The sequence below is a fragment of the Pan troglodytes genome, chromosome 19, assembly GCF_028858775.2.
Source record: "Pan troglodytes isolate AG18354 chromosome 19, NHGRI_mPanTro3-v2.0_pri, whole genome shotgun sequence".
Classification (NCBI taxonomy): domain Eukaryota; kingdom Metazoa; phylum Chordata; class Mammalia; order Primates; family Hominidae; genus Pan; species Pan troglodytes.
The window spans coordinates 19865048-19889194 of record NC_072417.2 but is presented as its reverse complement, the minus strand read 5'-3'; the positions used below and the strand labels follow the sequence as shown (position 1 = coordinate 19889194).

General features: G+C 40.3%; 1 protein-coding gene and 1 pseudogene across 28 annotated transcripts in view; both read right to left on the bottom strand.

The window, feature by feature from the left end:
- Window positions 1–24147, bottom strand: part of SKAP1 (src kinase associated phosphoprotein 1) — a 296523-nt gene that overhangs the window by 68979 nt on the left and 203397 nt on the right. The window lies entirely within an intron of this gene.
- LOC134808854 (U6 snRNA-associated Sm-like protein LSm3) lies at window positions 8432–8908 on the bottom strand (annotated as a pseudogene).

Here is a 24147-nt window from a genome sequence, read left to right as displayed (position 1 = left end):
GCATCTTTTCTCAGACCATGCAGGAGAGAGAAAGAGAACATTTCTTTCCCCACTGAACATTATGAACATTATGGCAGGCACTCGACCTGCTCTGCTACTGGGACAACATGATTTACAATGTGAAAAGGGAAAACCTAAATCACCAAGTAATGAAAACATTAAAGTTAATGCATCACAAGTGAGGAATTTATTACCATTAACTCCAATAAACAGTTATAAAACACTCGTCCTTTCCTGTCCGTGCACAGGGACACAGACACTGGACTTCATTAAGCTCAACTTTCTTTTCTTCTTCACTAGACCAGTCATGTGTGTTTGAACCAACCACCATTTATTGTTAAGTGGACTGGCTCATTTTCCAGGACTGTAGAAAGCTGAAGGCACATCCATTCTGCTTCACGGCACTTGGTATAGACGGATGAAATAGCAAAGTTTAGAAGACATGCAGCTCGGTATTGCTGTATAAGTTTATTTGAAAGTCTCCAAAATGTATGTCTGACAAAAGCAGAGTAGCTCTTCCGAGCAGCCTTTCTCACAGGCAGGTATATAAGTAATAATGCCTGGTGAGGAGGATGGCATATTGGATGCCAATGCACGTCAGGTGTGTTTAACTGAATAATTTTTCCCTTGTTATTGTTTGGTATAGCACCTTGGAAGCCTGAGATGGAAACCCATTTCCTTCTAACATTTTTCTCTGTCACAGGGGCAGAGAAGTTTATTACCTTAAGGTTGTTCCTGAACAAAAGAGGCTGCACATATTGGATGGCTAAGGTAGATTGGTTCCAGATTCATTTGTTTTCAAGGAAAAAAAGAACTAAAGTGTCTTTTTGAAAAGCCACTTCTAATTGTGGAATTGCCTGGGTGTTACAAAGCACATAGGAGAGGCAGCATGAAATTCAGGCTTTCCTGACCAAATAATTACAACAGTAACATGATAATAGTAATACTTTACATTTGGATAACACTTTATTTAGTGTTTATAAAATGCTTTCGTGTATGACACCTCCTTAATTCTGATCTTCTTCATTCAGACAGAAAGATCTCACCAGTCTGGCCTTCTGAAGCTGAAACAGGCTCACACAGTTGGGAAGAAGAAGAACCAAGATATAAACTCAGATTTTTTTCTTTTTTTTTTTTTTTTGAGACAGTTTCACTCTTGTTACCCAGGCTGGAGTGCAATGGCGTGATCTCGGCTGGAGTGCAATGGCGTGATCTGAGCATCTCCCGGGCTCAAACGATTCTCCTGCCTCAGCCTCCTGAGTAGCTGCGTTATAGGCATGTGCCACCACACCTGGCTAATTTTTTTTTTTTTTTTTTTTTTGTATTTTTAGTAGAGACGGGGGTTTCACCATGCTGGCCAGGCTGGTCTCGAACTCCCGACCTTAGGTGATTCCCCCGCCTCTGCCTCTCAAAGTGCTGGGATTACAGGCGTGAGCCACCGTGCCCAGCCAAAACTCAGGTATTTTTAAGCTCCAAATCCAGTTTTTTTTTCCTTTTGTTTTGGCTACACCATGCTACACATTTTATCTAATGTATGTTATGGTCCTAACTATAAAGTCAAGATGAATAATGCTTTAATTCTATATTTCTCAGCCCAAATTTCATGATTTTTAGGAACCCCATTCTGCTAAGAATGGCTACAGTAATATACTACTAAATGGAGCCATTATGCCTGGGAATTGTCCAGGATATTCAGCCTTAAAATGGGATCTGATCTTTGGCATTACCAGAGAAGAGACAGGTACCTGGGCTGTATGAGGTTCACAGGGATGTTTAGCCCCAGACATTGAGTGGGACTGCTGGACTTCTATGGGTCAAACTGTGTAGAGCACATGAAAGGAGGAACAAGAATAGCTCTGATGCAGAATCTGAGCAGCACATCCCACATTACCAAAGCTAAGAGTTCCATAAGACCAACTACTAAAATGTTGCATGATTTAAGATGGTAGAAATACTTGTCAAGGAAATCCTTCCTTCCTTCCTTCCTTCCTTCCTTCCTTCCTTCCTTCCTTCCTTCCTTCCTTCCTTCCTCCCTCCCTTCCTCCCTCCCTCCTTCCCCTTTCTTTCTTTTCTTTTCTTTCTTTCTCTTTCTTTCTTTCTTTCTCTTTCTTTCTTTCTTTCTTCTTTCTTTCTCTCTCTCTCTTTCTTTCTTTCCTTCTCTCTCTCTCTCTGTCTCTCTCTCTCTCTTTCTTTTTTTGAGATGGGGTCTCACTCTGTTGCCCAGGCTGGAGTGTAGTGGCTTGATCTTGGTTCACTGCAGTCTCCACCTCCCAGGCTTAAGCAATCCTCCCACCTCAGCCTCCTGAGTAGCTGAAACTACAGGCACGTGTCACCACGCTCAGTTAATTTTTGGATATTTTGGTCGAGACAGGGTTTAGCTATGTTGCCCAGGCTGGTCTAGAACTCCTGGGCTCAAGCAATTCACATGCCTCGGCCTCCCAAAGTGCTGGGATTACAGGCGTGAGCTACCGCACCTGGCCGAGGAAATCTTAAATAGAACAAAAAGATCAAGAAAAGAAAACCAGAAAAGATAAAAAGTATTAGAACACAGAAACAGAGGGAAGGACATTATCAAAGAAATAATAACATTTCTCAAAATGATAGGAATCTTTTGATTGACATGGTCCTCCATACACCCAGCACATGAATGAAAAGGGACTCACATATTGGTAATCACAGTGATATTTCAGAACAGAATTCTTAAAAAGAAGATCCTAAAACCTTCTGAATCAGGGGGGAGAAACAAGTCATACAAAGAATTAAGAATCAGAATGGCACTGAAATTCTCCACAGCAACAATGAAAGCTGGAAGCCAATGAAGCAAAGCTTTCCAAGTTCTAAGGGAAAATGATTTCCATTAGCATTCTCACACCCAAACTAACAGTTAAGTGTAAAAGTAGAATACAGAGGTTTTCTGACATTCATAGTCTCAAGAAATTGACCTCCCAGGCATCCTTTCTCAGGATGCCACCACAATATGTGCTCCATCAAAATGAGGGAGTCCACCAAGAAAGAAGGTGACATTGGGTCCAGAACGTGGTGCTCTGATGAAGGAAAGGGATGAAAGGGAAGTCCCAGGATGACAGCTGTGCAGGAGGCCTGAGAGCAGCCAGCCCAGAGTGGGGAGGAGGATGGAGATCTCCAGGAGAGACTAGAAGCACAAATGGAACTGATGGATCATCTGGTGTTTGATCATGTGGAAAATTACAATTCTGCAAAGTTTGGAAAGAATTAGGGATGGTGACTTAGAAAACTATGCAAATGAAGAAAGTCAAGGCATTTGCCAACTCTAGGAAAAACAAGAATTTTTTTTACATTTCCTGGTTTATTATAAAGGATATAGGTAAAGAGATGCATAGGGTGAGGTATGGGGGAAGGGGTGTGGAGCTTCCATGTCCTCCCTGGCTATGCTACCCTCCAGGAACCTCCACGTGGTCAGTTATCTGGAAGCTCTATGAACCCAGTCCTCTTGGGTAAAAAATAAAGAGGTATTTTTTTATACCCCTTGTTATAAAAAATAAAGAAATAAAATTTAATTATACAATTTTATAAGGGTTGACGTAAATAATATTTACATAGTTAATGTAAACACTAAATATTGATTAACTAAAAATTATGATATAACCACACTCGAAACATGAAGAATGGGGAATTGATGGCTGGGATGGAATAGGAATGCTGACTCCTCCCCTATCATAATATAAAATCAATAGGTAATGTCTGAAATTGATAAACTAAAAAAATAGCTGTCTAATCATATTATTTAGAAGTATGGAAGAGACACATCAGAATGGATGAAAAAGTTAATTTTTAAAAAATGGAAAGGGGTTGCCTCTGGAAAGCAGAACTCCAGGGTGACTGCTTGTAGTATTATTTGATTAAAAAAAATTTTTTTGGAAATGGGGTCTTGCTATGTGGCCAAGGCTGGATTCAAACTCCTGGGCTCAAGTAATCTTCCCACTTTAGCCTCCCAAGGGACTACAGGTACACACCATTGTGCCTGGCTTTATTTGATTTTTAAGAACTATATGCATACATTATTTTGATAAAAATAAAAATAGAAAATTTTAAAAATAGTTTTTCAACCACTTCACAGTACAGCCATGTCTCCATATTTATATAATGATGTCCATTCTGAGTGGCTGATTACACAAAATTCCTAAGCTTGGTATGAAGGTACATGGCAAAGGAATCCAGAAAAGAAAGAAGAAACCAGTGTAGAATGAAGAGAAACAATGCTATTAAAAACACTTGCACAGGTTGGGCATGGTGACTCACGCCCGTAATCCCAGCGCTTTGGAGGCCGAGGCAGGCAGATCACTTGAGGCCAGGAGTTCAAGACTAGGAGTTCTGGCCAACATGCAGAAACCATCTCTACTAAAAATACAAAAATTAGCTGGGTGTGGTGATGCATGCTTGTAATCCCAGCTACTCAGGAGGCTGAGGCACAAGAATTGCTTGAGCCTGGGAGGCAGATGTTGCAGTGAGCTGAGATTGTGCCACTACACTCCAGTCTGGGCAACAGAGGAAGACTCTGTCTCAAAAAAAAAAAAAAGAAAAAAATTTACATAAAGTTATATTTGAATTAGATATTGTCTTAAGAATACTTTAATAATCTGTAGTCTTTATGTAATTTTAAGACTCATTTACAATTCTAATATTGTACTTTATACCATACGTCTAATTTGCCTAAGCTCTTCCTACATTGCAAGGGGACCCACAAGAGCAGGAGGTCTCTTTCCACTGGAGAGCTGTTTTATTTCATAAGTAATAAAAGGTATGGAATCCCATTATGAAATTTGGGGTCAGAAGCCCAGGGTATAAACTTGGGTTGCAATTTACAAAGTATTATTGTATTACTGGGCATGACCAGAATTTGATCAAGTACCTGCAGATCAAATCAAATCAAGAAAAATTTATCTGGAACCTTCCACGTGGGAGGTTTTGTGCCAGAGAGCACAGAATTCCTAGAATGTCCTAGAATGGCTTCAGATCAGTGCAAAGACAGAGACAGCACAGACATGATTTTAATTTATAGGGTTGGAAAAGTACAAGGCTATAAAACAGGACACCTGTTGTCTTGCATTTATGTTAAAGGTTTCACCTTTTTAAAAAATAATCAGAAACACATAATCATTAGTCTTGACATAAATTATACTTTAGATTGGGAGTGGAAATCGTGTTTTCAGAATAGGAAGGAAGGAAAAGTAAAACCAACTGCATGTAATTTTTCAAGTGGAAACAACGGCAATATGAAGATATATGGGCGTTAGACCCACTGGTAGAGGAAGGAGGCTGTGCTCTCTTACCTCTTACCATGTCACTCCTGTGACCTCTACCATTTGAAATGCTTTGATTCCACCTTGCCCAAGGGACCTGTGAGCACCGGGGAAAGGGATGAAGGATGCCTATGCCTGACCTCACCTTTACATTGTCTAACGACTGAAGGTATAAATCAGCTTTCCCCTTGAAGACCCAAGTGTCAGTAGCTCATGTGAAATGCTGGAAATATTAAATGATGTCCCCGAGGGTTTTATCGTTACTCAGTTTTCTCCTGTAACTGGGAGAGCTGTTCACATGAAGGATACTCTCCCCCAGGACCTCAATTTGTATATAAAATGAAGTATGAAACTCCAACAACTTCTTGCCAGTTTGGAAAGAAAATAAACAATTAGGAGAGGCTGCACTTAGCCCATTGTCCTGTTTATATTTCATTTATCTCTTTGACTATTCCTAGTGAACAGTTTACACCAACAAAGGTGTGATAACACTCTTATTACAAATCCTTATTTCCAGGGCAACAAATCTTTGACAGTTACAAAATCACCATAGACAATTCAATGTGTTTTTGTAATGGATAAGAACAAAAGCTCTTCCTTTTATCCTATTTAGCAGAGGGAGTGTGCTAATAATTAGAACTGAGAGGCAAGTGTCTGGATGCCAGGGTTCCATGTCTAGCTAGGACTTGGGCCTGTATCTAAATCTCCCTTCCAGATTCTTTCTGCAGAATTTACAAAATCTATGGATGCTTACTTCTCCTAATATACCTTGATTCATTAACCCTCACCACTACCTCTATAATATGAGTAATTTTCTATAATAAGAAAAATGACCATTTTTCTCTTGATGGAGAAATTAAAGTGACTTGCTCAAGCCTCCTAGTTAGTAAGTGGACAAGGCAGGAACAGAAGGAATTCTCATGGCAATCCTTAGCATTAGTCTGTCTACATCTCAGTCTTTCCTCCTCCTCTTTCCATCAAAAACTTAAGTACTACTACACAAAGAATACAGTCCTTATTATAGAAACATTATTATACATTTATGTGGGGCTTTAAAATTTTTTAGAGCACTGTCAAACCTCCTATTTAACTTGGTTTTTATAATAGTCCTATTAGGTTTGTATTTACAGAGTCTGGAAGGATAGGATAAAAGTAATAAGAAACAAAATAGTTGAGAAGAAAAGCCAGTGAAATATTAAGGATTAACTAAGACATTGTAGAATCTTAATTACCCCAGGTTTGTAAAAGCTGGCCAGATACATGAAAATATTGATTAGACTGACTGTGCCTGTGCTGTAATAGGGGATTGATCACTAAATGACTCTTTGCTCTGTGTTCTAAGGTTGGATTCCATGTATGAAAGGATATTCAGAAGAGTGTAATGTGCTCTCTTAACATGAGCTCTCTTGCCATTTAACTATGGCTGAATTAGGGGCAAACAGCACTGCTTCTCTAGAGGTAAGAGAAAGTGTGAGGGCTGAAGGTGATTTCAAACAGCAGGTGAAGGAAGATGAAGAAATAGATACTTTTCCCCTCAGAAGTCTAAAACATCTTCTGAATCAGGCCCGGTTGTTTTGTTGTTGTTGTTTTATAAGTAGAATTGGTGCTGCTTAAATGGTGTGTGTTTAAGTTAACTGGAAAAGGGCCCCTCTTCCAAAATATCTTTTCAACTGACTTCTGTAATTCCTGAAATTCCATCATTTGGGGCCCATTCCCTTAGATTAAAGCATTATTCCCCGTTGAACTACAAACGCCTCTGGGAGAGGTAGCACATTAATCGAGATATTCTCATCCACAGTGTGGTAACAAGCTAGTACATCAGAAATCACTGGGAGGAGGAGGCACAGAGCTCCAGCTCTCCTAGGGATAAGGCACAGCTGTCTGTACCTATGCGGTAGACCACTGAGTAGAGGTAGATAACTGACAGATGTCAGGTAGCGACGCTTATCCATGAGGTCACGTGTGTGTGGCTGGCAATATTATATGGAGCCATTATCAGTCATCGACACCTTGGAGCCGTGGTTCGTAACTCTGGCTGCACATCGGAATCACCTGTCTACTTTTTAAAAAAGTGTAGATACCTGAACTGCACCCCAGATATACTGATTCAGGATTATCTGGAGTGGGGCTGAGGCATGTTTATTTTTACAAAGTTCTATGAGTAGTTCTGATGCTCACCTAGGGCTGAGAACCACAGCCTCAGAGTAGATTTGTATGTTAGGTCCTTATCATCCTGATGGCTTGCTGGAGGGCCTTGGTGAGGTGGGCCCAGGGAGGCCCCCAGGTGGAGGGCCTGGACAGTGAGTATCAGAACAAGCACGAGGGGCAAGAGAAGTGCTATAGGCACCAAAGTAACCAAAGGTGACCTGGAAAAGAGCCAAGACAACTTGTACACTACACATGGCAATTTTAACAAACTACCCAGGATCATTATTACCAAGACTAGAATAAACTATATTAATCAACCAACAAAAGTTAGGACTTCTGCATAACACCATTTAAGAAATACTAAAGAAATTATTATCTGTGCTAATATAACTCTGGCTTTAATCATTTCCATGGCTGAGGAGGCCACTTGTAGTCATTTCATCACTGTGGTATCTTTCCCATTCTATTCCTCATAGTCTCCTCCCGAGTGTTACCCTGCTCAGTTTGTCCTCGGCTACCCCCCAGAGGAAGTCCTTACTAGATGTATCATTAGGATTAGTTTAGCCAGTGTGACGGAAAACCCCAAATAATAGAGGCCTTAACAAAATAGAAGGTAATTTGTCCCTCATGTATAAAAAGACTGGGGGGAGGCACCCCAGGAATGGGAGGGCACTTCATGCTCCTCTTTTTTTTCCTGAAAAAGAGTTTTGCATCTTGGTGATCACATTTATTAGAAGGGTTGGAGAAAAATAAAAATGCCATTTAGCTTAAGAAGTTATGAATTATCTGGGCTGGGTGCAGTGGCTCATGCTTGTAATCCCAGCAGTTTGGAGGGCCAAGGTGGGAGGATGGCTTAAGCCCAGGAGTTTGAGACCAGGCTGGGCAGCACACTGAGACCCCACCTCTATTAAAAAAAAATTTTTTTTAATAGAAATTATGAGTTGTCTGCAAATCAATTCATTTCAGGAGTGGGAGAATTTCTTAATATCAAAATGTTTGCTGGTTTCTCTTTTGAATGTCCTGAACATTTAAAGAGGTACCTGTACAAAGTCTCCTATTTTCCATATGGGATAAATTGTTTCAGCCAACTCTCAATGGAGGGACAACCAGGACAAAACGTCTTCTGGGAAAAAGAGCATTCGAATATTCTGTTTCGCTGATTTATATATCTCTTATATATGATGGCTTCTTCCTCAATTTCTGTAGTAGTCACAGTTTCTTCCACATCTCCCAATAACATATTTAAATGTAGATCATAAGCATGTAATCTGCCTAGAAGCTCCTGGTAATCTCTCATTTATCCATAAATTCATTTATCCAGGCTGAGCCTGATGAAATCAAGGGGCTCCTCTATGGTGTTGGTAGTTTGTTGCTGGTTTATATCGTCCACCATGTTTCAAACCCTTCGCCCTTTCCTCTTCAGGCTCTTTCTATCTTTATAAAGTGTGTCATTTGTTCGTCATGGTCCAAACTGGCTCCAGTTCCAGCCAGCAGGAAGGAGGAAAGGGGCAACACAGACAGTACCACCATCCCTCTACCTGCTTAAGGACACTTGTGTGTGGCCCTAAAAAGTTGACACATTACTTACACATTCCACTAGCCAGAAGTTAAATCACGTGGTCAAATCTAGTTGCCGTGGAGGCAGGGAGTTGTTCTGGGCAGCCACGAACCCAGAATTGGGGGCTAGCTAGCAGTCTCAGCTACACCAGTAATACTGCACACAGCTAAATAAGTATTGGCAGTCACCTTATGAACCTAGAATATCCCACTGGAAAGAAAGAAAATGAGTATGGTAAGAGAAGACTGCTTAATTCCAGGTGTTGGGTAATTCGTGGCGATTAGAGGAAAGTGTTTTCCACTAATGAAGAGTGAGAATTTGTTCAAAGTAGTTATCTGTGGTCCAAGAATCATAACAGAGGCCTCAAATAAATGAAGTGTTGGTTTATCTTTTGAAAGGTTATGTTTCCTCTTGGAATTATGTGATTCAAAAGTCCACCTCTTGCCTAAGGAAGGACTGGAATGCAGGCCTTCTTGTCCAAGTTCCTGAAGTTAACTTCTATAACACTGTCAGGAGCAGAACAACATATAAGACCACTGGAGTGTGTGCTAGCTGTTAGTGCTCACAAAAAGTAGGAGAAATGTTAGTACTAATTTCACACCCAAATTTGCTTAGATGTGCTTAAAAAGATTCTGATCAATGAAAAGGTATACTTTTCCCTAACTCTAGGGCTCCAAGTACTTGAGGGTTACAGATAATGCTGTTCTAGATGCATGTGGTATAAAATACAAATAATCTGTTTAAGTCTATGGCAATGTTTGGATTGCTTCACTGACTAGGATGATTTTAAAAGTAAAGCACTGTATCTTTTCCAATCTGATCTCCCTAAATCATGCAATAGACTTGTTTCCTTTCTTTGTGTTTCTCATTTGTCCAGCTCATTGAATTGTATGGCTATTTAGCTCAGTTAGATAGAGGAACATGGTGCTAAGGAGACGAAGGTGACCTGGTGCTAAGGAGACAAGGCTTTATACCAAGTGGGTTGATTGGCGTGTAGAATTCAGTTCTGTTCCATGTCTAGTTGACTGCTACTCTATCCCTGGCTAGCTATTCTGAGGGGATGCATGCTTCTTAAAAGGGGGGCTGAGTAGGAAAGAGTGGGTGCCTCAGCAGAATTAAGCTGTACTGTTGGCCGGGCTCAGTGGCTCATGCCTGTAATCCCAGCACTTTGGGAGGCTGAGGCGTGTGGATCACCTGAGGTCAGGAGCTCGAGACCAGCCTGACAAACATGGAGAAATCCCATCTCTACTAAATATACAAAAATTAGCCGGGTGTGGTGGCAGGTGCCTTTAATTTCAGCTACTTGGGAGGCTGAGGTAGGAAAATTGCTTGAACCCGTGCTTGAACACCGCAGAGGCTGCAGTGAGCCGAGATCACACCATTGCACTCCAGCCTGGGCAACAAGAGCAAAACTCTGTCTCAAAAAAAAAAAAAAAAAAAAAAAAAAAAGCTGTACTGTTGTAAACGCCCTGCAAAGGCCCTTATACAGAGTTGATGGGCCAGAAGTACCTCTATGCAAAGAGGAACATAAGTAGTTTGGATATGAAATGGTCTCTCCAACAATAAGCCATTCTACTTTCAGGAGACTATGACCTAGCAGCTTGGAGATTGAACTGTGGCATCAGGAATGGAAAAGAAAGCTAGCGTGGCAAGAACAACTGTCATATTCACAGGACAAGGTTTAGGGCTCTCCGTCTTCTGCTTCTTGCTTGATCTGGGTCACCACATTCTGCCTCCTATTTCCAACCTACCTCGGTGTTTCCCACCCCCAGCTGAGTTGTCACTACGTGTTGAGGAAAATCATCTCCATAACAGGAATTATATTTGCCACTGTTTTCACTTATTCTAGATAGAAATGTTATTTCTCACCACAGAGGAAGACTTTTTTCCCTCTTATCAAAATCTGTCAGTCTATCCACACAACCTGGAGAACAAATGTGTTTTTTATCCCTCTGTGAACAAACACGGCTCAGCACCTGCACAGCACTCAAGGGTGGCCAGACCTCATCCTGACTCTGAGCCAACTGCTGCTCTTGGAGAGAGAAAGTAAAAATGATTGATTCTACATCTTAATTAAGATAAACAAAGAGGGACATCAAATAATGGCCCTGACAGTTTGAAACAAACTGAAAGTACAGCTTAGCATTTCATAAAATAAAAAGCGTTTGATGTGAGGATGGCAGTTTAATAATTTGTAAATATCACTGGCTTAGTATTATAGCTAATCCAAATATTTTCATTTCTCATCATAAGTTACCCTCTGTTGATGGCTTGTCCTCTTCAACTTACAGCTTTCATCCTCAAGCCTTCAACAGAGGCAGAGAGGAGAGGAACAGAAAGGATCACAGGTTCTCTCTGGAATGTGAATTATAGCCTCAACTTCCTTTATACTTTCTGATTCTGAATATTCACTAGAAAATACCACTGACCAGCCCAAAGGATATATTGCCTTCTTCTTCATCTCCTCTAAAACATATCAAACTTTAATTATAGCTTCCTATTAGCTTCTGATTGTTTCTTCTTCTTTAATTTTTTGTAGAGATGGGATTTTGCCATGTTGCCCAGGCTGGTCTCAAACTCTTGGGTTCAAGCAATCTAACCACCTTGGCCCCCCAAGTGCTGGAATTACAGGCATAGGACATTGCACTGGGCCTGATTGTTTCTTAATTAAGAGAAGCTGAACTTTCTCCAGTTCCTTTTTTTTTTCTCTTTTTCTAAAATTAGAGGCTGGGCTCACACCTGTAATCCCAGCATTTTGGGAGGCTGAGGCAGGCAGATCACTGGAGGTCAGGAGTTCGAGACCAGCCTGGCCAACATGGTGAAACCCTGACTCTACTAAAAATACAAAAATTAGCCAGGCGTAGTGGTGCGTGCCTGTAGTCCCAGCTACTTGGGAGGCTGAGGCAGGAGAATTGCTTAAACCTGGGAGGCAGAGGTTGCAGTGAGCTGAGATTGCGCCACTGCACTCCAGCCTGGGTGACAGAGTGAGACTCTGTCTCAAAATAAAGTAAAATAAAATAAAATAAAATAAACAGATGGCGTTCCACTATGTTGGTCAGGCTGGTCTCGAACTCCTGGGCTCAAGCAATCCTCCTGCCTCAGCCTCTCCAAGTGCTGGGATTACAGGTGTGAGTCACTGCACCTGGCCTCTGGTTTTTAAATTATAGAGAAATAAGAAAATTGAACCACCATACTAACTGCAATGCTCCTACAGTACTGTTTTTATATCATAATGAAATAGTCAGCTATAGATCTATATCTAAAATGTGTTTTATTGCCCTAATGCCCTCTGAAGAAGGGTAGCTGAAGGGTAGGGGTATTCTTGTTAATGCCTATGTCTATACTTCCTTGGGTGGGTATGGAGGAAGACAAGCAGAAAGCTGTGATAATAATTATAAAAAGATAAAAGTGGAAACCTCTATGTTGGCCATAGCCTTGTGATTTGGCTTTTGTGAAAAATATTCAGAGAAATAGTAGGGAATTTTAACAATTGATTTGGAAATCCCCAGGGTGCAAGCCAGAACATATATCTGCGAAAGCAGAACCGAAGGAACACCATTGGGCAGACAGAGGCTTTGGGCTTTTTAAAAAGGTATGCAAAAAGGGAAGGGTGAGGATGCAGACGTGTCAGATTAGCCTGTTGTGAGATATGACTCTGGACTCAGGAGAGGACCATTTTCTCATGGCCTCCCCATTCTTTTTGCTGAGGTTCTTAACAGAATTTTTTTTTTTCCTGCTGTTGGATGATACCAAGTCCAGGCTCGAGACCACACTGGATGGACATGACAGGCAGGGGCCCACAGAGGGAAGCTGCAGTTCAGAGAATTCTCCACAGGGAAGCAGTATGAGATCAGGGTTTAGATAGAGGCAGCCCCAGCATCACCAGCTCTCCCTGGTTCTAATTGGAGACAGTTTTCCTCCTTTCCTTTCACTGTGTAAGATAAGCACCAACAGGGCAAGCTCACCTTTCAGGAGAGCCCCTGAGCCTAACTGCAGTCCTCCATGTAGCCCTTTACTCCCAGGCCTGTTCCTCCTCACTTAAACAGCTGGCTTTCAGCATATTGCTTTGTTTATTCCATCTCTGACCTATGCATTATCTGAAGGATGCCATAAGGGTTCAACATGCCCACCTTTGTGAAATTACCTCATTCTGAGCTGCTGGGTTCATACCACTGACACAGAGGGGAAACCTGCAGAGGGAAGCTTAGCAACATGTCACACACATGTTGTTCTTGGCAGTATGAATTCCAGTGACTTTTGACATTTCTTAAACAGGAGTCAGTTATATCTTTGGTACTCTGAGGAAAATGGTGCCAGCTACAACTTGATCTTGTTTGAGTTATAGAAGCAATACAATTTTATAGACAAGACTCTGAATAGAGAGCTTACAACTGAGATTCTATCTTGACAACATCCCATTGATAGTGTGATAACTGCAAAGCCACTATTTATCTTACTTGCTTATGAAATTGAAATAACATATTGCTGATAAGTCTTAAGAACTATGTACCCTATGTCCACTTTGCACAAGCACCCAATACTGTGAATATTCTTTTTTTTTTTTTTTTGAGACAGGGTCTCACTCTGTTGCTCAGGCTGGAGTACAGTGGTACAATCTCAGCTCACTGAAACCTCCACCTCCTGGGATCAAGGGATCCTCTCACCCCAGCCTCCAGAGTAGCTGCGACTACAGGTGCACACCATCATGCCAGGCTAATTTTTGTATTTTTTGTAGAGACAGGGTTTCGCCATGTTATCTAGGCTAGTCTCGAACTCCTGAGCTCAAGCGATTCAACCACCTCGACCTCCCAAAGTGCTGGGATTACAGGTGTGAGCCACTGCACCTGGCCTGAATATTCATAAGAGATAAAATTTTGCCCTCTCTTTTGTCAGACATTCTCTAGAATGCATGTTCTTTCATGGACAGATTGGCAAATATTATAAGTATCAGATTCAAAACTTTCTAATAAATTTAAATGTTGAAAATTCTTCTAATACAAGAAGCAAAAATTCCATTTTCAGCATTTCATGTGTTGAGAGTGAAAAGGGGGAATATAAGAAAGAAGTGAAGTCCAGACTTCCTAAAGTACATCTCAGGTAAGCCTCTCTCTTATCACATATTTTATTTTTTTACCTGAAATATTTTAGAACTTAAATGTTTTTGTCAAATTTGAAAAAGGTGTGTGGTATTGACTTCTTCATACTGATCTCATTTTTATTTTCTTTATAGTCTGTCCAAATCATTTTCAGGCCCCTTAAATCAGTTACCTTTCTTCTAGGGACAATCAATAGAAAGCAAGAAAAAAGAAAAAAGAGTGAGACCTGCCCTCTCAGTGGTCTCCTGGGTAACTTTATCTCCCAGATAGGATGATGCAAAGATGAACAGAAGAGGGGTTTCTAAATAGATTTCTAGTAGGATTGCTGTCAAGATGGGATCAGCTGCAATGGTGCCAGATAAAAACTGCAGGAGACCGAGATGGGTGGATTGCTTGAGCTCAGGTGTTTGAGACCAGCCTGGGCAACGTGGCAAAACCCCATTTTTACAAAATACACAAAAATTAGCCTGGCCTGGTGGTGTGCACCTGTAGTCCCAGCTGCTCGGGAGGCTGAGGTGAGAGGATAGCTTGAGCCAAGAGGTCGAGACTGCAGTGGGCTGAGATTGTGCCACTGCACTCCAGCTTGGGTGACAGAGGAAGATATTGTCTCTAAATAAATAAATAAGAAAAGGTTAGGTAAAGGTAAAAATTATATGGAGTCCACTGCAATATCTCTTATCCAAAAGAAATTTGTTAAAAAAATATTTTAACAGCTCAAACTACCTTTGAGGCTAATAAAGGCACCAAAATGGATTATCAGACCATGATTTGAGGTTTGAAAAAGGATGCCAGTGCTGACTGACTGGGAAGCTATTGGAAATAAATTAAAAGGCTACATTATGTGAAACAGAGGGTCACAGCATAGAAACATCTTGAAAAGCCATAGGTGCACCAATTACATTTATCAAGATGTTAGTGAAAGCTTTGTGTATGGCTTGTTTTTGCAGGTCATTTGTATGAGATATTGTTGGATAAACTGATTTCATAGAGAAGGAGGAAGGTACTAAGTATCACATTGTGTTAATGTGCCAGCTTGCCACCTTTGGGATCAGATTTGGTGCAGGGCACAAATGAAATGAGTTTGGTGGCTTCAAGCTAGGCTACCACTGATATTTATCCTTAAACAAAATCACAAGTCATTTGCTAACAGCTAGGATCAGAGACCTGGGGCTGAGACAGTAAGAATGTTGCAGGTCAGGAGGAAGACTAGCTGGCAGAGTTGGGTTAGGGAAGCAGCCATTTCCTCTAGGGCTCCAGCTTGGCTTCAGCTTATGTTACCAACCAACCCTTCTCATCCATAAACACTGACATTCACACTGATTTTACAACCTCTCTTTGCCTGGCAAACCCAACATCAATATTCCCAACAGCATTTCATGAAACCTCTAGTTATCAAAATCCTCATCACTTAATCAATTCTAAGAATAATAATTTCATAAACACTATGGAAAAGGAGTCCTATTATTAGACTGTAACTGTCCTTAGCAAAATAATGGAACTTGGTTGTTCTAGTGAATTCTAAATTTAAACACTGCTTGCTCTGTCTCCACTCAATGAAGAGCTTGTGTGCTACTCTGATGAAAATGCAGAGAATTAGAAAACAATGACTGTGTGAATGACATTTACAGAGATCTCATACTGGAAAGGGCACATTTTATTGTGACTCTGTGTCAAAAGTGTAGTTTCATCAAAGGACAGGAGGCAAAAGAAACAGGCAATCAATACTTGGGCCTCTAATATCTGAACTGAGAAAGAAAATCATTATCCTGTTACTTTTATTGTAGGGTGACGCTTGAAATATTGCACCTTGTTTCCATAATAATTCAATATTTTGGGGGTTTCAGATTATTAAAAAAAACCCTCATGGGGTGGCCATGTGAAATCAGAACATAAAGAGTAGAAAGGAATAAATATGCACACATTTTACAGTGGGAATAAAGAGAAAGGCAGATTAAGAACGAGAAAGAGAAAAAATATAACAACCTAATCTCCTATTAGTATTTATCTAATAGTATATGTTTAATTTTGGAATCTCTAGAATTAACCTGAAAGAGTTCTTTGCTTCCAATTTTTTGAACAAAACACACAGATTTCCAATAGAGAAGAGTCCCCTCAATATTAATGAGGTTACTTGGGCAGAATTTTTATCTCTAGATTTATTGAAAATTGTATTCCATTGTTGAGAAACTAAAACCCAGGTGGGAACCATGTGGAATGTGACATTTGATTTTAAAAGTCAGTTGTACTATTCACTTCTCATTGGCAAAAAAACTGGCCACTGAACTTGAACTTCTTGCTGACAAAAGGAGAGGAATTATCATCCACAAACCTTTTTGAAGCTCTTATATGTCCAGCCTCAAATAAAGCACCAGTTCTGCCTATTTCTAATATGACTGTTTATTGGTTAGTATTTTCAAAACACTTCAAGGCAATTAAACCCTTCCCCCTCTAGATTTCAGCATCCAGTTTAAAAGTCTCTCTGAATACGTATTATGGAGAATAGGGTCATGTCAGTTAATGTTAGTTGCAAAAACAAGTACAGCTGTCCTCAACCTGACTTTCATACTTTTGTGTGTTGGTACCATAACCCAGTTATTTAAATTCTGGGTTTTTTCCTCTTAGAATTATTATTGATGAGATTAGCATTATATAGTCATAAAGTCATTACCTGCTTTTCTAGGCTGTCTGCTGCACCCCCATGGAGAGCTAAGTGGGCCCTTAATGAACAAGAAAAGGTTATCTGGCTGCACACGGTGTCTCCCAGTCTGCTCTGGCTAGAATCTACAGCAGCCACAGATAACAGTTCAAAGTCATACAAATGAGGGCTAGGCTACCACTTTGTTCCTCACAGAGGAGATGTTCCTGTGATCCACTGGCAAATGTACAATGGAAGCAGGAAAAAAGGATATTTTCAGAGACCTAATCCCTCCAGGCAGCTGGTTTATTTCAATTGAAGAAACTACTACAGCCACCCACCAGAACTGCTAAAATTAAGAAACACTGACAATACCAAGTATCAGTGAGAATGAGGAGCAACTGGAATTTTCACACATTGTTGGTGGGAGTAAAAATGGTACAAGTCTGTTGGAAAAATGTTTGGTAGAATCTCCTAAAGCGGAATACGCACATACCCTCTAATTCAGCAATTCCTCTCCTAGCTATATACCAAACAGAAATGCCAACATAGTGGTGCTCCAAAAGTCTGATATAAGATTGTTCACAGCAGCATTATTTACAATATTTCCAAAGCAGAAAAAACCCATACGTTTACCTACCATAGAATGAAATAAAATGAATAAAGGAAATACTATATAGTAATGAGAACAAAGGAACTACATGTGTTTTGCTACATGCAAAAAGACGGACAATCCTCACAAATATAATGCTAAATGAAAGAGTCCAGACACACAAAAGTATATATAGTATGAATCTGTTCATATGAAGTTCAAGTATAGGCAAAATTAATCTGGTGATAGAAGTCAGAATAGTAGTTATTTAGGTGGAGATAACTGGGACGGGGCATAAAGAGAAGTTTCAGGCCAGGTGCAGTGGCTCACGCCTGTAATCCCAGCACTTTGGGAGGCTGAGGTGGAAGGATCACTTGAGGTCAGGAGTTTGAGACCAGCATGGCCAACATGGTGGAACCCTGTTTCTACTGAAAATACAAAAGCCGGGCGTGGTTGCACATGCCTGTAATCCCAGCTACTTGGGAGGCTGAGGCACAAGAATCGCTTGAACCCAGGAGGTGGAGGTTGCAATGAGCCCAGATTGCGCCACTGCACTCCAGCCTGGGTGACAGAGCGAGACTCCATCTCAAAAAAAAAAAAAAAAAAAAAAAAAAAGAAAGAAAAAGAAAAGAAAAGAAAAAAAAAAAGAAAGAGAAGCTTTAGGGGTGCTGGTAATGTTCTATATCTTGATGTGGGTAGGGCTTACATAAGTGTGTTCACTTTGTTAAAAAAAATCACTGGGGTGGGCACGGTGGCTCACGCCTGTAATCCCAGTACTTTCGGAGGCCAAGGCAGGCGGATAACGAGGTCAGGACTTCCAGACCAGACTGACAAATATGGTGAAACCGCGTCTCTACTAAAAATATAAAAATTAGCTGGGCGTGGTGATGCACATCTGTAATCCCAGCTACTCAGGAGGCTGAGGCAGGAGAAGCGCTTGAACCTGGGAGGTGGAGGTTGCAGTGAGCCAAGATTGCACCACTGCACTCCAGCCTGGGTGACAGAGTGAGACTCTGTCTCAAAAAATAAATAAATAAATAAATCATTGAATTCTACATTTATGATTTATGCATTTTTCTGTATATATGATGTATTGCAATAAAAAAGTTGACAAAAAACTATCAAAGTAGTTTGTTACTAACTAATGCCTTTGTCAACTTCTGAAACACTAGGAAACAAAGGAAGAATGACTAAAACAGTTTCTCCTTGAATAAAGTTTGCTACAGAATTACTTTTTAAAAATCCTAGAGAAATTACATAGGCATGGCTAAAAGAATTTGTATTTCCTAGCCTGGAGCTCATAAGGCTAAATGGTGTTTTGGTTTAAACCTTCAAGTACTGTATAGTGCATTATATCAAATGTTTTATAAGGAGGTTACTAACCAGCTAATTCTGTTCGTGCCGCAAGAGAAATTGACTTAAATTAAAACAGGAGAAATTTCAAGAAGTTAAATAATTGTGGGATCAGAATTGCTGAGTATCTTTAAGAAATCCACAAGGTTGCCTGCAGTCTCTTTCAGTTCTGTTCTCCAGTTCAACAGTGGGATGGTGGCGTAGTTTAAAAATCTGCCCTTCACAGAGAGCACTGCATGTTTTAAGGGCTCTTGCCCTAAACTCACTTATCAATACTGAAATATCCCTAACTCAGTTTCTCTGTCTAGACGTCTCTGTTGCCCACTCCTCCTGATGATAAAGGAGGGAGAAAGCCCAATTGGTTAACATCTATAATTTGTAGTGATTCTGTGATGAAATATGGTATGTAAATGTAAAGAATTATTATTATAATAAGCCCAGTCAACCACAACAATGGTGGTTGGTGGTGCCAGAAATGTCTAAGGGGTAACTTGGAACTCTTACCACTCTCTCAGAAATTAAGTTGCTACAGTTAGCTATAGGCTTTGAGAAGTAGAGGGAACCACAAAGAGCCTAAGCGTAGGGAGCTGAGGTAAAAGGAGCTTGGTCTAGAGGAAACCCTAGGCAAATATGACAAAAAGGGTTCCTCACGCTAATACAAATCAATAATAGTTTTAGCTATCATCTAGGATTTTCTAGAAGTTGTCTTTCCATTAATTACTCTTCCTTCATACTCCTACACTCTTTCTGCCTCTAAGAAAAACCGTATTCAAGAGATATTGATGAACTGACTTGGGTTTTTTGTTTGTTTTGTTTTGCTTTGCTTTTGTAGCTGAAAAATGTACATAGCTAAAATAGGAGATGCATATAGAAGAATTATATATATATATTTTTCCCGAGATGGAGTCTTGCTCTGTCACCCAGGCTGGATTGCAGTGGCGCAATCTCAGCTCACTGCAACCTCCACCTCCCAGGTTCAAGCAATTCTCCTGCCTCAGCCTCCGGAGTATCTGGGATTACAGGCCCCTGCCACCACACCTGGCTAATTTTTGTATTATTAGTAGAGATGGAGTTTCACCATGTTGGCCAGGCTGGTCTTGAACTCCTGACCTCATGATACGCCCACCTCGGCCTCCCAAAGTGCTGTAGAATAATTTCAACGCTTCCTAAAATGTCCTCTTAGGGCCGCGTGTGGTGGCTCACACCTGTAATGCCAGCACTTTGGGAGGCTGAGGCGGGTGGATCACGAGGTCAGGAGTTCGAGACCAGCTTGGCCAACATGGTGAAACCCCGTCTCTACTAAAAATACAAAAATTAGCTGGGCGTGGAGGTGAGTGCCTGTAATCCCAGCTACTCGGGAGGCTGAGGCAGGAGAATCGCTTGAACCTGGGAGGCAGAGGTTGCAGTGAGCAGAGATCATGGATCATGCCATTGCACTCTAGCCTGGGCGACAGGATGAGACTCCGTCTCAAAAAAAAAAAAAAAAAAAAAAAAGCCCTCTTAAAAGGTGCATGGTTTGAAGTCAAGCTTTCCAGTGTTAAAATGCTACCAGATTTTAAGCTCAATTCCTGTGTGGTTTTGGAGATGCTGGCATTCTAAAAACTGCTGATTCTCACTTGGTAAATGGAAACTGAGTTATAGCAACTAAGGTCTGAAGAATCAGAAGTAGACTTATGCTTAACAAAGATCTAGGTAAGATAAAAATTATTATGTGGAAATTTAGGGCCCTTCCAATTTTAGGTTTCTGACTTCTCTGGAGTGGTTTTCTGGCACAACTAAGACACTGGTGCTCAATTATGAGCAACACAGCACTTCTCTGAATTATGTGTCCACTCCCTTATATTCTGGATACTTTCCTAGTTGCTCCTAAATTTCCACATTACTACCATTATATGCTGCGCAGTATACGAAAATGCCCTTTTGGCATCATCTATGAACTGCTGAAAACTGAAGTGTGGGCAAATGTCCCATGTGGATATGTATCTATATAAACCAAGCCACAGAAGTGGTAAATCAGTCTAAGCACAGAAATGCCTGCAAATTTCCATCAATCAAGTCTAGAAGAACTATCACATATATTTGAAAATAAGCAATTGTTGAAAATAAGCCAAGTTAACCAGTTTTTATGAGCTCATAGTGACCGATGGTTAACAGTTTGCTTGGGGTTATTCACTCAGAACTTTACTGGCATGTTCTATGACTACAAGTACAAGGTACCAAGGAACAGCAGATGTGCATGGCAATGTATGTGAGAAGTATGAGAGGAAAAGCAGATGGCCTCTAGCTGAATACCTGAAATTGTTAATTAACAATAAAAAAGTATATGATTAGGTACCAAAATAAAAACCTACAGCTCAGAGAAGGCAGTGTATATAGACTGTGGAGAAGAGTACCTTCAGCTGAACTCTGAGAGATGGGAGACAGAGAGAGAGAGAGAGGGAGAAGAAGAAGGAGGAGGAGGAGGAGGAGGAGGAAGAGGAGGAGGAGGAGGAGGAGGAACTTTCCAGAAAGGAAACAGCACAAGCAAGAGCTTGAAAGTCTACACTGAGTATAATGTGTTCTTAGCCAACAGTAACTTGACTGATGCCTGGAGCTTTTGGTGGATATGTAGGTGTGGGTGTATTCTAAGAAATAAGCTAAACATTTATCCTATGGGTGTAGGACAAACTCTGAAAGATTTCAAAGGTCAGGCTAACAAGTTCTAATATCTAGTTTTCCCTAGTTTCCCTCACTCCGATTTCTCATTATGAATGCTGAAATGAGCAGGTCCTTTAAACTGGAGAGGCTAGGAGGTCTCCTCAGCTATGCAGAGTTATTGAAAGTTTTCAGTCAGGAAATGACATAATAAAGCCAGTGTTTTTCTAGTGATGAAGATGATTTAAATATAGTTGCTCTAAAACTATTCTTCTATTGACTGAGCTATTCCATTTTTCAAATAGAATAATAATTCTTAACAAAGTAAATTGGTTCTTGTCTTAGATTCTTTCTGGAACAATGTGGTATCATACCTATGCCTAGTTAATGGATAGGAACTGTCATCAAATTTAAATTTTCTCTTAAACCTTGGGTTATTTTACCACTTTAGGTGGCCAAAAAAGAACAAATGGTAAATAAATATATTAATGGAAATTTTTGGAGACCACTGATCATGCTTAGTTCAAAAAGCCATACTTAGTGGCCTTTTGGGGGAGGGGAGATGGGTGTGCTTCTGGCTGAGAGTTTATATTGCATACATATAATGTGGCCATATTTTATGTCAGTACAGTTGTTTGTATGATAGAATTAAACATATATTTAATGAAGTTTTGCCAAGTGTACCAGAACACATTAGAGAACTACTGCTTTTACATAGCCATATTTGAATCTATTCAATTTCAACAGATTTGGAAAGGACTACAAATAACTATAGGGGGCAGAAATTTAAAATTTAATAGAGAAGGGCAGTCTACTATGGCCTCTGGTTCATTCATGGTAAAGTGAAATAGAATTTGTATTTCTAGTATGTACGCAAATTCTCTAAAGTAAAGTAGTATATTTCAATATGCTTCTCCCTCACTAAAACTGATTTAAACATAAATGGGATTGAATGAGTTAACGGCTGTCCCATAGAGGCTCCTTGTATTCCCAGCTCTTGGCACACACAGTAGGTGCTTACTCAACATTTTAAAAATCAATGAATTAAAGGACTGAATACAGCAGGGAGTCAGAGATTTTAGGTCTTGTTATTGATCTTGCCACACATTTATTTATCAAGTAGATTTGGGTATATAGGCTTTCTGTGCTCATTTTTTCCCTCTCTGAAATCAAGATGATAAAACTTCTTTTACGTATGGTGATGCTTGAAATACTGTGTGTGAAATGATTTGCACTCTTTGGGAGAAAAGGATCTTATAAATAGAAAGCATTGTTCAGGTTACCAACAGCATTCAAATTTAATTTGTACCACATGGATTATGCGGAGGGCCCATGACCTAAGTAATGAAGGTTGCTGAGCCCTAGATGCCCATGGAAAAAAGCTTTTTCTCCTTGTTTTTCTGGCTGCAAGAGTGACTGCTGTTTCCTCTGCCTGCCTGTTCTAACTATGATGCACTTATTTTCCGCAGCCTCATCTCAAATCCTTATTATGAATACTGAAACCAGCAGGTCCCTTAAATTGGAGAGGGTAGGAGATGCATACATCTGAAAGTGCAGTAATAAGGGCCCTGGACTTAAGAATGAAGAGTTGAGAGAGATGAGTAAAGAACACTGACTAGGACGTGCGAGAAAAGACAGATCAATCCCAACGATTCATCATGCCAGGAGCTGTCCAAATAATCAAAGGTATCAGCCAGGGTGATGTATAGCTGATGTCACTTGGGGAGACCCTTAACAAGGCGGTTAGTACAACAGCTGCTGCTGGTCAGTGAGTAGCACAGCACATGCCAGGCCAGGGCAGAGGAACATAGACCATCCATCACTGACCCAACCTAATGGCTAGGCTTATTAGTAAACATTCTCTGTGGCTGACAGCCTGTAATGGTACAGGATGTTCCCCTACTGTCCCCCAAATAAACTGACCCACCTGACAGATGTGTGAAATCTGTGGTCTCTCTTCAGATTGTTTGAGTAAGTATAATTTATTCTATTTTATTGAGACAGGCAAGAATGGATCTTTAGAAAGAATAAGAGAAGGGAGTTATGTATAAAGCCTCAATTTAGCAGAAGTATTTGTAATCCACTTCCCCCAAGATACGTTTTTTTTTCCTTCTTAATCATAAATCAGAAAAGTGACAGTATATGTTGACATGCATGCATTTTTCTATAGGCACTATTGTAGGTAAGTTTCATCTATATCTCTATTATGGATCAGAAATTCCCAAAGTGGAAATAAAATCCACTCTCTGTATTAAAGATATCTAAGTCTACTTTAACTACATTATGTTCTTGGAGGGGATATCTTAATGGACTAAGTATGAGGTTTGAAATATCTAGACTTCCTGGAACCACAGGTTCAATTCCCAGCTGAATCAGCTCAGTCCTCCAGTCTTCACTGGCAGATAAAGTAAGATACTAACAAGCTTATTGTGCATAGATCTATCAGATGAGTTGCAGTAACTCATAATCTTGCCTATTTTTTTTTGAAGTGGACATTTAACTTGATTTTGGTGGTTTTGATCTTGAAAAATTCCATACAGTCTGCATGGTAAACTTGATGCTTAATTTATTCAAAAGGGATGTGCTATTTAGGGTGAGCTCACACCCTCCACCAAGTTTGAGACATTCTTAAACATCTGTGGGGTTTGAAATGGGCAGGTTGTTGCGATTCCAATTACCTCTTCCTAACTCCATACCTTCCAGTTTGCCTGGACTTGAGCTTCCTGTCTTGCCTCACCCTTTAGTGTATCTTCCTCTTGGCTTGACCTTAGCTTGGCTCTCTAGTTTTGGTTATTGAGCTTGCTTTGAATTCTGGCACAGGTGAATTCTTCAAGCCCTACTTAACTTGGATT